The sequence below is a fragment of the Aotus nancymaae genome, unplaced genomic scaffold (assembly GCF_030222135.1).
Source record: "Aotus nancymaae isolate 86718 unplaced genomic scaffold, 86718_ANA_hifiasm-v0.15.2.pri h1tg000028l, whole genome shotgun sequence".
NCBI lineage: Eukaryota > Metazoa > Chordata > Mammalia > Primates > Aotidae > Aotus > Aotus nancymaae.
The window spans coordinates 2,851,657-2,861,608 of NW_026988441.1; positions in this window are offsets into that span (position 1 = coordinate 2,851,657).

The following is a 9,952-nucleotide window of genomic DNA, read 5'->3' on the forward strand; positions in this document are numbered from 1 at the left end:
TTGGGCATAAATAGCTTCTTAGGGACTCTCCTATGCAGTGACTTTACATAAAAACAGAAAATTCATGAACACATGGACTAATACAGTTGAACATCGTCCTGCTCTATGCAGAGATGCCCCTGGAAGCCCTGAGCAGAATTGTCTGCATGGTCCAGGATACGAGATAGAAAGCATGACACTGACTGACAAGTGTCTCCAGCTGTGATTCTGACTGTTTGTTTTTGAGACAGTCTCCCTCCATTGCCCAGGCTGGTGTACACTGTCAAGATCTGAGGTCTGCATCCTCTACCTCCTGGGTTCAAGCATTTCTTGTACCTCAGCCTCTCAACCTAACTGGAATTACAGGCACAGGCCACCATACCTGGCTAATTTTCATATTTTTATTAGAGATAAGGTATCACCATTACGGCCAGGCAGGTCTCAACTTCATGGTCGAGTACTCTGCCAACGTCAGCCTCTGGCCAAGTGTTGGGATTACAGGTGTGAGCCATCGTGCCCAGCCTTTCATTCTGGTTTTTGAGGAGCATCACAGAAGTGTCTGTCACTGGCACTGTGACAGTGTTCTTCACATAAAGTAGTGATCATCTTACCTAAGCAGCAGTCACTGCTGCAGAAATCCCTCCTAGAAAGGACATTGTTCAGGCTCACTGCCTCATATATATAAGGCTCTTGACTGAACTCTTTTATTCTGACATGGAATTTCGCTCTTGTTATCCAGGCTGGAGTGCAGCGGTGAAATCTACGCTCACTGCAACCATTCCCGCAAGCGGTAGCGCTTGTTACCACACACTCTCAACCTCCAAGATATCCCGACTACCAAAAAGACTTAGCTTCCTTTTGGGATAAAAGTGGCCTCGAAGCTGGTCATGTCCCTAGTCTTTCTGCTATAGAACAATGTATACACTTTTTATCTCGTAATTTTTTTGCTCAAAATTTTTTTCTTTTCCCACCCTGCGCTTTCTAAAGCTGTCACCCTAGAGGTGGATTCCTGCGCTGCGCGCCTCCCAGCCTCGCTGTTGTGGGTCCCTGAAGTGCAGCACTGGGGCCCCAGTCCCAGTTTTTTTTTTTTTTTTTTTGGAGACGGAGTTTCGCTCTTGTTACCCGGGCTGGAGTGCAATGGCGCGATCTCGGCTAACCACAACCTCCACCTCCTGGGTTCAGGCATTTCTCCTGCCTCAGCCTCCTGAGTAGCTGGGATTACAGGCAGGCACCACCATGCCCAGCTAATTTTTTGTATTAGTGGAGACAAGGTTTCACCATGTTGACCAGGATGGTCTCGATCTCTCGACCTCGTGATCCACCTGCCTCGGCCTCCCAAAGTGCTGGGATTACAGGCTTGAGCCACCGCGCCCGGCCCCACTCTTGTTTTAAGGTGCCATCAGCCCTCACCTCCTTCCTCATGCCGGGCCCTGCTGTTCACCAGGTCTCCCCTTGGCAGTAACCGCTTCCTCTGATCCCACGTTGGGGAGGTGTCCGGGGCCTGTCCTTTGTCACGGGTGTCTTGCTTGCCCAGCTCCAGCTCCTGGAAAATACGCTTCTCTGGGATGCAGGCGTCTTACTCCAAACTCTCCTGGGATTGTGTGGGCCTAAGGAATCAGGAGAGAGAGAGAGAGCAGTCGCAAACCTGAGACAGGGAAAAGGGGAATTAGAAAAATCTATAACAGATGGCAAAGTAGGGGATGGGTGAAAAGATCTGCCAAGAGACAAAAACGTAGAGAAAAGCTACATATACAGAGAGATGAAGGACAGCAAGGTAGGGAGAGGCCAGCAAAGAGGGAGGCTCATCAGACTGAGGGAGAGGAGGACGCATTCGGAGCTGGGCAGACAGAGCAGAGTGGTGCTGGTGGCAAGAACAGGGAGGCAACAGAACCACAGCAAGAAGGACATCTGGAAATCTGGGGTGCCAGAGAGTGGGGACGGAGTATAACAAAGGAGAATTTAACGGGGAGCAGAGGCACAGAGATAACAGAAGAGGTGGAAATATATGGAGATTGAGGACGATTGAAAGACTGGGGAGAAGGAGCAACCAGAAGTTCAGTAAGTCAAGAGGATGGAGCAGAAGAGGCGGAAGAGAAGAAATAGAGGGAAGAAGGGGATAAACAGCAGGAGAGGAGAGGGGTACAAAGTGAGGAGCAGAATCCCAGGGAAAAGGAAAAGAAAGGAAGAGCTAGAGGGAGAAGGGGAGAATGAGAGAGATGTGCAGAATTAGGGAGGGAAGCAGAGTAATGAAGAAAGAGGGGCTGGGCGCAGACTGAGGCAAGGGGATTGCTTCAGTTCAGTAGTGTGAGGCCATCTGGGCAACACAGTGAGACCCCCATCTCTGCCAAAAAAAATTAACCGGGTGTGATGGTGCACACCTGTAATCACATGTACTCTGGAGACTGAGGCAGGAGAGTCCCTTGAGCCTAGGAGGTGCAGACTGCAATGAGCTGAGATCATGCCACTGCACTCCAACCTGGTCAACAGAGGGAGACACTGTCTCAAAAAAAAAAAAAAAAAAAAAGTCTGGGCATGGTGGATCATGCCTGTAATCTTAGCACTTTGGAAGGCCAAGGCAGGCTGATCATCTGAAGTCAGGAGTTCGAGACCAGCCTGGAAAGTATGGTGAAACCCTGTCTCTACTAAAAATGAAAAACGGGCCAGGCGCAGTGGCTCACGCCTGTAATCCCAGCACTTTGGGAGGCCGAGGCGGGTGGATCACGAGGTCAAGAGATCGAGACCATCCTGGTCAACATGGTGAAACCCCATCTCTACTAAAAATACAAAAAATTAGCTGGGCATGGTGGTGCGTGCCTGTAATCCCAGCTACTCAGGAGGCTGAGGCAGGAGAATTGCCTGAACCCAGGAGGCGGAGGTTGCGGTGAGCCGAGATCGCGCCATTGCACTCCAGCCTGGGTAACAAGAGCGAAACTCCGTCTCAAAAAAAATAAAATAAAATAAAAATAAAAATAAAAAAATAAAAAACGAAAAAATTGCCAGGTATCATGGTGGGCACCTGCAATCCCAGTTACTGGGGAGGCTGAGGCAAGAGAATCACTTGAACCCAGGAGGCGGAGGTTGCAGTGAGCTGAGATCACACCATTGCACTTCAGTCTGGCAACAAGAGCAAAACTTTGCTCAAAAAAAAAAAAAAAAGTGTGGATGAATTTGGGTTCAGATGAGTGGGTGAGTTTATTGGATATGATTAGTGGTGACATATTGACTTCTGTATATACAATAACTTAAAATTTTAATTATATAGATGAGATTGAGAATTTAAAAATTTCTATCTATAAGACATGTACATTCTATAAATCTTGGCATAGGAGGTTAGCTTCCACGTGAAATCCCTATTCAGCCAGACAGCAGTGACTTAGTCAGTTGTGAGTCACTCTCTTTTCCCAGGGTAGGGTAGGAAATGGAAGAGTGAAGTGAAAATTAAAAAAAAAAAAAAAAAATACTTTCTGTTATATAATAGTTTTAATTGTTAAAACACGAGCTCTGAATGAAGAGGCGGGCTGAGACCAAAAATGGCGTCAGCGAAGGTGGGTGGGATAGGAGTTGGGTTTTATAGGTTTGGGATTAACAGTGGAAAGTTACAGAAGTTACAGTTGGCGTTTTTTTGCAAGCTGGGTGGGGGGGTCGTAGGGTGTGGAGTCAGGAGGTTGGGCCAAGGTCGGATACAAAGTCCAATGGCCTTGTTAATTGAGGCCAGAATAAGAAACAATAGAAGAATGTCTCAGGTTAGTTAAGCACCGCAGGGGCTGGTCATTCTTCCTTCCAGCTACTTCAGGTTTTCTTATTCCGGAAGGCCCTCCGGAGGTGTACCTGCAGTTCATGGGTCACCATGCTGTCCAAAGTGTGGCCAAACCTTACATTCCTGTCTTTTTATATTAGTAATATAAAGGAAAAAGAAATGAAGAGTGGAGGGCAGTGGAATATCAGAAGGCCGGCACAGAGGGGTGATGGGGCGATGTTTCTCAGGGCTTTTTTGAGCAGGATTGGGGGTCAGCGCAGAAACCTAAAAATGGAAAGCAATTTAGACTCCTGGGAGATCTCAGGGCAAGGGGTAATATTGTGGGGTTGTTAGAAGGAGCATTTGTCGTATTGACTGATTGGTTATTGCTTGTATATGATTTTGTAGAAACTGAGAGATTAGTCAGAGAAGCACAGGGTACAGGCCGGGTGTGGTGGCTCACGCCTGTAATCCCAGCACTTTGGGAGGCTGAGGTGGGTGGGTCACCTGAGGTCAGCCTGACCAATATGGTGAAACCCCATCTTATAAAAAAAAAAACAGAGAGAAGCACAGGGTCCAAATAAGAGAAGGAGGAAGATAGTAACAGAGGACTAAGGATTGGAAGAAGCCATGACTCCCAGTTAGAGAATGTCCAGCCAGTCCAGCCAGGTCCAGAATTACCATTACTTGCGCTTAAAGAAGGGATAGTGATTGAGTTAATTCTCCAGTGCTAGCAGAGAAATCATCAGAGAGGCTACGGAAGCCAGGCGCGGTGGCTCTGAAGAGGGAGACCCAGGCATCTCGGACCAACTTCCCCTTTTTCCTAAGACTGTAAACTGAAGCCCTTTTCATATGTAATTCCTGAGACTGTAAACCGAGACCCTTTCATATGTTAAGCTATAAACCTAAGATTCTTCCACGTGTAACATCTAAAGTATAAACCTACATAAAGATGGAACCTTCCTTTGTTCGGGGAGCTTGGCTGTTAGGCAACTATGCCACCTTGGTCCCGGCCGAATAAACTCCTTCCTCCTGTATTTGGTGTCCTAGAGATCCGTTTCCCGTGGCCGCTCCTGCTACAGCTCACGCCTGTAATCTCAGCACTTTGGGAGGCTGAGGCAGGCGGATCACCTGAAGTCAGGAGTTCAAGACCAGCCTGACCAATATGGTGAAACCCTGTCTTTAAAACAAAAAAAAAAAAAAGAGAGGCTCCGGAAGGTGCCTATTGAAGTGGTAAGGCCTGCTATGGCTGTTCCGAGTGCAGTAGTAACTCCTAACCCTGCAAGTGAGGGGATGAATGGAATGACCCTCTTGTGTTGTGTTGGGACCACAAGGGGAACTGGGGAGGCTTTCGTCCCATTGGCAAACTGAACTTTGGGAGTAAGGAAAACTGTTGTACAAGTGCCTGTCCAGTTGGTTGGAAGGCAGATGTAAGAAGAAAAACCACAGAGGGAAAAAAAAAGTCCTTGGCTTAGACAGAACTGTAAGTGTCAACTGAAAAGGTGAGAAAGTGTTCTGAGGGGGCAGGGGCTTTGGACCCGAATGCCAAGGGAACCAGCAATGGCTGTGGCTGTTAGTGGGGTTTGGTAGGGTAACTGTGTGGAGGGAGAGCTTTTGCTTTTATGGTGTATGAGGAATCGTGCGGTATTTTTTTATTTATTTGAGACGGAGTTTCGCTCTTGTTGCCCAGGCTGGAGTACAATGGCGCGATATCGGCTCACCGCAATCTCCGCCTCCTGGGTTCAGGCAATTCTCCTGCCTCAGCCTCCTGAGTAGCTGGGATTACAGGCACGCACCACCGTGCCCAGCTAATTTTTTGTATTAGTAGAGACGGGGTTTCACCAGGTTGACCAGGATGGTCTCGATCTCTTGACCTCGTGATCCACCCGCCTCAGCCTCCCAAAGTGCTGGGATTACAGGCGTGAGCCACTGCGCCCAGCCTCACAGTTTTCAACTAATTGACAGGTCAACAGCCTTGGTGCTTCTCAGGGCCCTCATGTCTGGGGTCAAGCGGGAGTAATTTTAGGGTTTGATTGCTCAGGGCTTATGTTGAAGCTCAGCAAAAATAAGTACTGGTTTCTATTTCACCACACAGCAGAGCCATAGCCCCAACCTCATACGAAATAGGTGATCTTTATAGAGGATAAAGGCCAGAGAGTTAATTTTAACAGTTTTTTTTTTTTTTTTTTTTTAAAGACAGAGTTTAGCTCTTGTTTCCCAGGCTAGAGTGCAATGGCGCAATCTCAACTCACCTCATCTCAACCTTTTTTTTCCAGGTTAAAGTGATTCTCCCCCTCACCCTCCTCAGAGCTGGAATTATAGACATTTGCTACCATGCCCGACTACTTTTTTAGTTTCACTACAAATGAGATTTGTCCAGGTTGGTCAGGCTGGTCTCAAACTCCGGATCTCAGGTAATCCACCCGCCTGGGCCTCCCAAAATGCAGGGATTAAAAGCATGGACAACCACGCCTGGGCTTTAGGCGTTTTTAACCTGCGGATTTGGCCTGCAGCCATATCAGAGGGTCCTGTATTTGTGAGTGTGCAAGTGTGTGGTGCTTTCCAACTTCAGTTGACATTAGCCACTTTTTTTTTTCCTGAGACATAGTCTCGTTCGTATCCAAGTCACGGCACCAAAAAAAAAAAAAAACAAATAAAATGAGACAAAGTCTTACTTTGTTACCCAGGCTGTGGGGCAGTGATACAATTTCAGCTCCCTGCAACCCCTGCCTTCCGGATTCAAGCGATTCTCTTTCCTCAGCCTCCTGAGTAGCTGGGATTACAGGCATGCACCACAAGGCCCAGATAATTTTTTGTGTTTTTAGTAGTGATGGGGTTTTGCCATGTTGGCCAGGGTGGTCTCCAACTCCTGACCTCAGGTGATCTGCCCACCTCCGCCTCCCAAAGTGCTGAGATTACAGGGGTGAGCAACCATGCCTGACCTAGTAATTTTTTTGTTTTTGTTTTTGTTTTTTGAGTCAAAGTCTCACTCTGTTGTTAACACTGGAGTGCAGTTGCATGATCTCGACTTTCTCCAAAACAAAAAGACGATAACTTATGTATCGTTATTGACTTTTTTTTTGATTATTTTAAAAAGCTGTTAAAAACTTAAGGTTTTTAGATACTTTCTATGTTTCTGTTTCTGATGTTCTGTTTATCACTTTTTTTTTTTTTAATGATGGAGTTGCCGTCTTTTACCCGGGCTGTAGTGCAGCGGTGCAATCTCAGCTCAGTGCAACCTCTGCCTTCTTGGTTCAAGCAATTCTCCTGCGGCAGCCTCCTGAGTAGCTAAGATTACAGGCCTGCGCTATCACACCCAGCTAGTTTTGTATTTTTTTTTTTTTTTTTTTGAGACGGAGTTTCGCTCTTGATACCCAAGCTGGAGTGCAATGGCGCGATCTCGGCTCACCGCAACCTCCGCCTCCTGGGTTCAGGCAATTCTCCTGCCTCAGCCTCCTGAGTAGCTGGGATTACAGACATGCGCCACCGTGCCCAGCTAATTTTTTTTTTGTATTAGTAGAGACGGGGTTTCACCATGTTGACCAGATGGTCTCGATTTCTTGACCTGGTGATCCACCCGCCTCGGCCTCCCAAAGTGCTGGGATTACAGGCTTGAGCCACCGCGCCCGGCCTAGTTTTGTATTTTTAGTAGATATGGGGTTTCACCAGGTTGGCCAAGTTGGTCTTGAATGCCTGACTTCAGGGTGATTCACCCACGTTGGCCTTTCAAAGTGGTGGGATTACATGTGTGGGTCATCATGCACAGCCAATTTTATAATTTAGTTATATTTTCTTCAGAGCCCACAAAAAACAGTAATCTGACTGCAATGTATCCTTAGTAATATCTGATAATGATTCTTTATATGAAAATAGATCTCAAGGTTTGAAGACATCATTTGTTAGTCACATCTGATAGAACACTAAGGCAAGAACCACAAAGAAATTACCGCGAATGGATTACAATTGGATGGGTGTGGTGGCTCACCTGTAATCCCAGCACTCTGGGAAGCCACGGTGGGAGGATTGCTTGAGTCCAGGAGTTGAAGGCCAGCCTGAGCATCAAAGTGGGACCCCACCTCTACACAATATTAAAAAATTACCCAGGTGTGGTTGTGAGGACCAGTGGCCCCAGCTAGTTGGAAGGTGAGGTGGGAGGATCCCTGGAGCCCAGAGGACGAGGTGCAGTGACCAGTGTTCCCAGCACTGCATTCCAGCCTGAATGACAGAACAAGGCTAACAAGGCTGTTTCAAAAAAAAATTAAAACTTCAAAGTAAAAAGTACATTTTCTAACTATTTTCAGAAGGCATGTAAAGTGAATTTAACATTACAATACACTGAGAAATGTTTGCTATGTTTTCAGCAATGTTTACCTTACACGTATTTGATTATATTACAGGGAAGAAATAGAAAAAGAAAGTATTTGAGAATGAGGACAAAGCTCTGGTTTTTTAATCTTGCCTAAATATCCATCTGGGGTCTGAGGGTTATGCCCTGTAAACCATAACTACTCATCAGATGGGTTTTATTTAATCCTATGTATCCTGTCTTACTTTCTAGTATGACTGGCATAACGTGACAAAGAAGAAAGGCAAAATATTTTACATCACAACGTTTCTTTGCCATATTTTGAAATGGTCCTGAAAAACTGTCCTTTCTGAGGCGCACTTGAGCACCTGGAAAGAATCTCTGTTAAAAGAACTAGACCTTTTTCTTCTAGGCCCTCCCAATGCTGAAGAGATTAAGTAAGAATCTAGCACCTGGGCCGGGCGCGGTGGCTCACGCATATAATCCCAGCACTTTGGGAGGCCGAGGCGGGTGGATCACGAGGTCAAGAGATCGAGACCATCCTGGTCAACATGGTGAAACCCCGTCTCTACTAAAAATACGAAAATTAGCTGGGCATGGTAGCGCACGCCTGTAGTCCCAGCTACTCGGGAGGCTGAGGCAGGAGAATTGCTTGAACCCAGGAGACGGAGGTGAGCCGAGAATGCGCCATTGCACTCCAGCCTGGGTAACAAGAGCGAAACTCCGTCTCAAAAAAAAAAAAAAAAAAAAAGAATCTAGCACCTTTTAAAGGTCACAATAGGAAACATTTGTCATCTATTATATCTAAGGGCAGCCAGTAGAAGACTCGAAAAGAACCTCAGTCTCCACAATCCTTTATCTGAACCTGAACATTTCCTCTCTATTGATCCCAGTTACGAAAATGTTTACATTGGCCGGACGTAGTGGCTCACGCCTGTATTTCAAGCACTTTGTAGACCAAGGCGGCCGGATCACCGGAGGTCGGGAGTTCAAGCACAGCCTGATCAACACAGTGAAACCCCGTCTTTAAACATAAATAAATAAATAAATAAGAAAATGTTTACATTTACCTATAGCCTGGAAGCCCCCACTTTGAGTTGTTCCTGGCTTTCTGAAGCAAAGCAATGTATTTCTTTTTTATTTATTTATTTATTTATTTATTTGAGACGGAGTTTCGCTCTTGTTACCCAGGCTGGAGTGCAATGGCGCGATCTCGGCTCACCGCAACCTCCGCCTCCTGGGTTCAGGCAATTCTCCTGCCTCAGCCTCCTGAGTAGCTGGGATTACAGGCACGCGCCACCATGTCCAGCTAATTTTTTATATTTTTAGTAGAGACGGGGTTTCACCATGTTGACCAGGATGGTCTCGATCTCTTGACCTGGTGATCCACCCGCCTCGGCCCCCCACAGTGCAGGGATTACAGGCGTGAGCCACCGCGCCCGGCCTGGTGCTGTTTTTTTTTTTTTTAATCACTTTTTTTCTTATTGAGACATAGGAGGAAGCTCTGGGTTAGCGGGTCTTAGTTTGTCACCCAGTCTGGCCTGGACCTCCAAGCTCAGGGATCCTCTCGCCGCTGCTTCCTGAGCAGCTGGGACACCAGGCTCCCGGCATCTCGCCCTCATCAGTACTGTGTTTAAGCAGCAGGTGGTGACCTCACTGGCTTGAGCAGTCGGCTCCGCACCCCAGGCGGTGGCCCTAGGGAAGTGTCTGCCGCTGAGCACAGGGTGCACTCTCCCATCCAGTGAAAGGAGAATAGAAATGTTAAAACGCACGTTCTGAATAAAGAGACTCCCCCCCAAAACAGGCTTTGTGTGAGCAACACGGCTGTTGGCTGTTTATTCACCTGGGTGCAGGGGTGCTGAGTCCGAAAATGGAGTCAGTAAAGGGCGGTGGGATAGGAGTTAGTTTTATGGCCTTGGGTGGGCAGTGGA